Source organism: Oratosquilla oratoria, chromosome 9 (genome assembly GCF_046742065.1).
Source record: "Oratosquilla oratoria isolate Oo_2021 chromosome 9, ASM4674206v1, whole genome shotgun sequence".
NCBI lineage: Eukaryota > Metazoa > Arthropoda > Malacostraca > Stomatopoda > Squillidae > Oratosquilla > Oratosquilla oratoria.
This window is the reverse complement of record NC_134785.1, coordinates 8,263,495-8,270,994: the sequence shown is the minus strand read 5'-3', so window position 1 is coordinate 8,270,994 and position 7,500 is coordinate 8,263,495. Positions and strand designations below refer to the sequence as shown.

Genomic DNA, 7,500 nt, shown 5'->3' with positions numbered 1-7,500 from the left:
ACCCTTGTTCGTGTTTCCTTTCCTCTCTTTTTTTCTCTCTTCGCTCTCTTTCTCTTCTCTCCCGCTCTCTTCTTTCTCATCCTCTCTCTCCCTCCATCCATCTCCTTTCCCTTCTTTCCCATTCTTTTCGTCTCCCTTCTATTAATTTTCCTCCTCTCTTTTTCCCTTTCCTCCTCTCTTTATCCCTTTCCTCTCTATATCTTTCCTCCCTCCCTCTCTATTCTCCCATTTCTTCCCATTTGTTTCTCTCTTCTTCTGTCTCCTTTTCTTCCTTTTCTCTTTCTTTTCTTTCTCCTCTTCGCCCCTCCTTCTTCTCTTCCTTTCCTTTCTTGTGCCCTATTTTCTTCCTCCCTCCTTATTCTCATTTTCCTTCATTTTCCTTCTCATCCCTTTTCTCCTCTTAATCTTCCTTTTATTCGTCATTTTCTTCTATCTTCTTGTCTTCCTTTTCTCTTTCTTTTCTTTCTCCTCTTCGCCCCTCCTTCTTCTTTTCCTTTCCTTTCTTTTGCCCTATTTTCTTCCTCCCTCCTCATTCTCATTTTCCTTCATTTTCCTTCATTTTCCTTCTCATCCCTTTTCTCCTCTTAATCTTCCTTTTATTCGTCTTTCATTTCTTAATCCTCCATTTCTTGTTCCTCTCTTTTCTCCGTCTACCCTCCTCCTCCCTATTAACCTCTCCCTCCCATTTCTTCATATTTCTCTTTCTCCGCTTTCCTTCTTCTCCATCCTCTTTTCTCCCCTCTTTATTGCCCTCCCTTATCTTAATCCCCCAGAATCATCTCACTCTTCTCCCTCTTTCGCTTTCTCCTCTCTTTTCTATATCTCCCTCTCCTCTCTTTTCTTCCTCTCTCTTTTCCCTCTTCTTCCTCTCTTTAGCTACTTTTCAACCCACTTCTTTTCATTTTTCTTCGTTTAATACTCCTTTTCCTATCCATCATCATTTATCTCTAATTCCTTTCACTCCTCTTCTTCTTTATCCTTTCCCACTTCTTTCATTAACTCTTCCTTCTCCCCATCTCTATCCTCTTCCTCTTCTCTTCCTCTTCTTCCTCTCCAGCTACTCTCCTTTTTCATCTTCCATCCATCTTTTCCTCATCTTCCTTCTCTCTCTTCTTCTCATTCAATTTTCCTTTATCCTTACCCTTTCCTTTATTTCTATTTTCCTTCTTTTTGCAACCACTCTTTCCCTTCTCTTTCCGTTCCCATCTTTTCTCTTTCTTCTTCTTCTTCTTCTTCTTCTTCTTCTTCTTCTTCTTCTTCTTCTTCTTCTTCTTCTTCTTCTTCTTCTTCTTCTTCTTCTTCTTCTTCTTCTTCTTCTTCTTCTTCTTCTTCTTCTTCTTCTTCTTCTTCTTCTTCTTCTTCTTCTTCTTCTTCTTCTTCTTCTTCTTCTTCTTCTTCTTCTTCTTCTTCTTCTTCTTCTTCTTCTTCTTCTTCTTCTTCTTCTTCTTCTTCTTCTTCTTCTTCTTCTTCTTCTTCTTCTTCTTCTTCTTCTTCTTCTTCTTCTTCTTCTTCTTCTTCTTCTTCTTCTTCTTCTTCATCTTCTTCTTCTTCTTCTTCTTCTTCTTCTTCTTCTTCTTCTTCTTCTTCTTCTTCCCTTTTTCTTCCTCATTCTTTCTGTTTCGCCCTTCGTCCTCCCTCATTTTCTCCTTCGTTCTTCTCCATTTCTTCTTAATTTCTTTTATTTTCCCGACGATTCTTCATCTTTAATCGTCTAAGACCGTTTTCCACAACCACCACGTTACCCACCCTTCTACACTTCTCTTTTCTCTTCTCTCTCTCTCTCTCTCTCTCTCTCTCTCTCTCTCTCTCTCTCTCTCTCTCTCTCTCTCTCTCTCTCTCTCTCTCTCTCTCTCTCTCTCTCTCTGTGTCTCTCTGTCTCTCTCTCTGTGTCTCTCTGTCTCTCTCTCTTTCTCTCTTTCTCTCTCTGTCTCTCTCTCTCTCTCTCTCTCTCTCTCTCTCTCTCTCTCTCTCTCTCTCTCTCTCTCTCTCTCTCTCTCTCTCTCTCTCTCTCTCTCTCTCTCTCTTTCTTTCTCTCTTTCTTTCTCTCTATCTCTCTCTTTCTCTCTTTCTCTCTCTCCCTCTATCTATCTATCTATCTATCTCTCTCACATACAAAAATCACAAAGCACAGAGATGCGCGCACGCACACACACAGACACACACACACACACACACACACACACACACACACACACACACACACACACACACACACACACACACACACACACACACACACACACACACACACACACACACACACACACAGAAAATCTTTCTTCCTCTCTTTCCTTCTTTCTCTCTCGTTCTTTTTTCTTTCATTCGTTGTTTCTTTCTTTCTTTCTTTTTTTCTTTTGGCATTTCTAACTCCATCTCCATTCTCTTATCTTATCGTCCTTCCTCACTTTATTCTCTCTCTCTTGTGCAATTTCTTCTTCTCCCTCTTGGGCTCGGCAATAAGGCTTCATCAACTCTTCTCGTGTGAACACCCTTTCTTCAACATGCGCGAACACGCACATTCATCCCCGTGCATGCATGCACGTGCATGTGCGTGCACGTACACACACGCACACACACACGGACATACACACACACACACACACACACACACACACACACACACACACACACACACACACACACACACACACACACACACACACACACACACACATACACACACACACGTGCCCATGGTCATCCTGTCTTCACACGGCTGCAGATTCCCTTACGCACACCCATAAAATCAAGCACTTTTTCCGACTATATAAACTCTGCAGCCTCTCGGCAACAGCAGCAACAACAACACCGAGCAGCACCTCGGCTCTTTCTTTATATCCTTGCGGGAAGTACACATTCACCACTTGTCCCGAACATCACCCCCTACGGACATGCCAGGAACCCTTCCCTCGTGGCCTCGTCCTCCTCTTCCTGCCCCAGTTCCCCCCGACTCCCTGACCTCACCTCGCCTCCCGTCTCACAGGAACTGACCACCTTCGCGGTCACATCAGGTCACGTCCAGACTCTTACTTTGGCGGTGAGGTCGTGTCGTAACTCGTCTTGTAATCCCAGGAAGCTCGAGTTATTGTTCCAGCTTGACGCTGCCCTTCAAGCTACCTCTTCTTCCCCCCCACCCACCCTTCTCCCTCTTCCTCCTCCTCCTCCTCCTCCTCCTCTCCCTCAACCTCCTCCTCCTCCTTCTCTTCTTCCTCCCTCATCCCCTTCCTATCCCTCCGCCACTACTCTCTTCCCCCACCCTTCTCCCTCTTCTCCTCCTCCTCCTCTCCCTCCTCCTCTTCCTTCTTTTCTTCCTCTCTCATCCCCTTCCTATCCCTCCGCCTCTACTGTCTTCCCTCACCCTTCTTCTTCTTCTTTGTCTTATTCGTCTTTGTGTGGTCAGTAACTCCTCTTCCTCTGCAGAAGCTTCTTTGGCCTTTGGTAGTTGCATGGTAATCGCCTTCTTCTGTATATTCCTTTCACGCTTCGACTCTCGTTCCTAAATTTATCGTCCTCTTCGTCCTTCGTGTTTCTTCTTTCTCTTAATCATCCTTGTCATTATTCAATGTACCTCCTCCTCCTCCTCCTCTTCCTCCTCGTTCTCTTCCTCCTCGTCCTCCTTTTCCTTTTCTTTATCATCGTCATCCTCATTGTTATCCTCATCCTCATTCTTAGTCTCATCCTCATTTTCCTCCTCCTCCTCCTCCTCCTCCTCATCATCATCATCATCATCATCATCATCACCATCATCGTCATCGTCATCGTCATCGTCATCGTCATCGTCATCGTCATCGTCATCGTCATCATCATCATCATCATCATCATCATCATCATCATCATCATCATCATCATCATCATCATCACCATCACCATCACCATCACCATCACCCTCCATTATCGTCGTCGTCGTCGTCGTCAGCCACTTTCTATCCTTATCCTCATCTTCATCCTCATCCTCATATGCATCCTTATCCTTATTCTCATCCTCATCCTCATCCTAATCCTCATCCTTATCCTCATTCTCATTCTAATCCTCATCCCCATTTCCAACTTTTCCCTCATCCATTTCCCCTTTCTTCCTCCAATTTTCTTTCACTCCTTCCTGAATTTCCTTCACTTCCTCTTCGTTTTCTCCTTCCCCCTTCTTTCTTTCCTTCTACAATTCTTCCCTCTCATCTGTGCATAGCTTCTTCTTTATCATCTTTTCTTCTTCTCCCCTTCCCCTTTTCTTTATCTCCCTATAATCCCCTTCCCCTCTTCCCCTGTCTCCTATATTCCCCTTTTCTTTTCTTTTCCTCCATCTTATATCTCTTCAGTCTATTTTGACCTTTCCCCTTCTCTCTTATCCATCCTCTCCTTGTTCTCTTCTCCCCTTCCGTTACTTTTGTTCTCCTCCCTTGCCCTCTCTTCACTTCCCCTTATCTCTCCTCCTCTCCCCTCCCCTCTCCTCCCCTCCCCTCCTCTCCCCTCCCCTCCCCTCTCCTCCCCTCACTTCCCCTCATCTACCCGTCCCTCCCCTCCTTTCCCCTCCCCTCCCTTTCCCTCCCTCTCCCCTCCCCTCCCCTCACTTCCCCTCATCTCCCCTCATCTCCCCTCCCCTTCCCTCCCCTCCCCTCCTCTCTCCTCATCTCCCCTCATCTCCCCTCACCCCCCTCCTTTCCCCTCCCTGTTCTCTTTTGTCTCCTTTTCCTCTCTACTCTCTTCACCTCTACTTTCCCTCCTCCATTTCTTCCGTTCCCTTTGTCTTCTTTCCCCTCTTTCCCGATTTCCTACTCTTCCTTACCCTTTACGCTTCTTTCCTCTTCCCTACTTTCCTTTCCATTCCCTTTCTTACGCCTGTCTTCCATTTCTTGTGTCGTTTTCTTCTATACTTTCCTCTGTCACCTTTCCCTCACTTCCCCTCAGCCTTCCGTCCCTTTATTTACCTTCCCATTCCCTTATTTCCCTCAGCCAAATTACCTCACTTCCCCATCTCATTCCCTTACTTTCCTATCCCTTCATTTCCCTTCCATCCCCTCATTTCCCTATTATCTCCTCAATACTCCTTCCCACAGACCCTATCTCCCTTCAACCTCCCTCTCATCCCACTCCCTATCATCTTCCCACTCCCCTCATATCCCTTCATTCCTCCCATCTCCTCACTCCCAATCCCATGTCCTCACTTTCCAGCAACCTACTTGCCTTCCTATTCCACCACTGTTCCCTCACTTCCCTTCAGTAGTATTCCCTCTCTTCCCCTCTCCGTCCCTATCCCCATCCCCTACCTCAACTTCTTCTCTCGTCCCATCTTCGCCTGGTCCATCCACCTCAACTTTTTCCCTCTGCGTCTCAGCCTCGCCCTGACCTTTGCAGCATCGCCCCGGCATCTTGACCCTTTCTTCATTTCTTCCACTTGTTTTGATCTTAATCACTCCGTGTCACTCATCTGTTATTCGGCTCTACTTCCCCCTTCTTCTCTTCTCTCTTCGCACACACCCTTTTCTCTCTTCTCCCTCTTTCTTGTCTTCTATTTCTTCAGCTTTCTCACCATCCTCGACCTTCTCTTCCTTCTCCTCCTCCTCCCCCTTCTCCTCCTCCCTCTTCTCCTCCTTCGTATCATCCTCGTTCTTGCTCTCCTGCTCCTCTTCCTTCTCCCTTCTTGTTCCTCTGTCTGTCCTATCCTCCTCCTCCTCCTCCTCCTCCTCCTCCTCCTCCTCCTCCTCCTCCTCCTCCTCCTCCTCCTCCTCCTCCTCCTCCTCCTCCTCCTCCTCCTCCTTCCGATTTTTTCTCTTCCTTTTATCATACACTTTCTGCTGTTACTTCCAATTCTTAAATTTGAAAAACTATCTATTAAGAAATGCTTATCCGATACTTGTGATTAACCTAGAGCATTGTAGTAGCCAAATAGGTCCAGTATCCAGGTTTTCAGTCTGTTCATTTGTCTGTATGCATAGTCAGATTCACTTATAAAGGCTAAAGAGGCTGGCGTCTATTGAAAAGTTGTAAGAAGCGTTCATTTTTGTACCGAATACATCTATTATGTCGTAAAAGCCTTCTCCAAGTCGTAAATCTACGACCTAAAGACATATGTCAACCACATCTCCCCCGAAGACATCCTCTCCTGTAACAGTTAGAATTGGAGGCCACTGTACTCGCTTTTCTCTATTTGTACTTGAGTACACTCATGTACCATTGTTGTCTATTGACTGACCCCGGTGGTGCCATCTGTTGCAAACTGCCATCCAGCCACTGTTTGCAAATGGTCCTCCCTCGTCCCCATCCTCCTCCTCCTCCTCCTCCTCCTCCTCCTCCTCCTCCTCCTCCTCCTCCTCCTCCTCCTCCTCCTCCTCCTCCTCTTACTCCTCCTTCACCTCCTCCTCCTCTTCCTCTTCCTACTCCTCCTCCTCCTCCTACTCCTCCTCCTCCTCCTCCTACTCCTCTCTCTCCTCCGAGCCATCTGCCAAATGCTGCGAGCTGGTTGCGTCTCTGCTATTGATGCCACCACGTCACAGTTGGCACCAGATGCTCCCTTCCACGAGGGCATTTGCTATTTGCTTTTGCTTAGGATCCGGTGGTTAGAGGAACGGGAGGTGGGAGGGGGTTGGTGGCATGAGAAGGGAGTGCTGCAGGTGGAGGGAGGGTGTGTGGAGATGATCACCCGCTTTACCTAATTCAGCTAGTGCTCAGCATTTAATCACCATGTGTTCTCTCCGTTCGCGAAATCCAACTGCAATTTTCGTGTCCAGGAACCACCAGACTTCAAATCATATCGTCCAAGTGGACTGGCTTGTACGACCCGCTTGATTGAAAACTTGGGCATGGTTATTCGTGAACGAAAATAGATAACAGTATGTTCCATTCTCTATCCCTCCCCCTCTCCCCGTTCTCTCTCTGTCCCCTTCACTCCCCACTCCCTCTACTACCTCCCTCCCCTTCCCCCCTGGAGAAGCTTATACGAGCTGGCTGAGAACGTGCTGCCACCAGTTTGTATGAGGGATGGTCCGGCGTGCGGGAATAGTAGGGGAGGCCTTATTGCGCGAAGGAATAGGGGGAATGGTTTTGTGTGTATATGTTAGAGAACAGAGACAAGGATGTCTCGCGCCAGCTCTCCACCCCCACCCCCCACCCCAGCCAATGGCCCTGACGTCATAGGGGCCTGGGTGCAAATTGGTCCCTTGGGATGAGGCCCTAGGATTCTTTTTTCTATTTTGTTATCTTGTGAATGGCTTTCGTTCTTTCTCCAAGTTAAGTATTGTGGTAGTTTGGACGTTGAGACTCCTTCGTGTATTCAGTGGTCCTTTGCATTTTAGCGTGAATGCTACAGATGTTGCTGTGATTTTTTCTTCTTTTTTATTTGTGTTGATGTTAGTCTTGAGGCTGTTGACGTCCATTGTGATGGTGCTGAATACAGATTTGACAACCAAATCACAATTCTTCTGAAAAAAGATGGAAGACCGTGAAGTCTATAATGTAAGAAAACATTACCTTCAAGATCAAGTTTTGATGGTAGACCTCCGACCCCAT

At 46.7% G+C, this 7,500-nt stretch overlaps 1 protein-coding gene across 8 annotated transcripts in view; it reads left to right on the top strand.

Annotated features, from left to right (window-relative positions):
* The window catches only part of LOC143028161 (cytotoxic granule associated RNA binding protein TIA1), a 1,322,924-nt gene that overhangs the window by 369,507 nt on the left and 945,917 nt on the right, over positions 1-7,500 (top strand). The gene's annotated exons all lie outside the window — the stretch shown is intronic.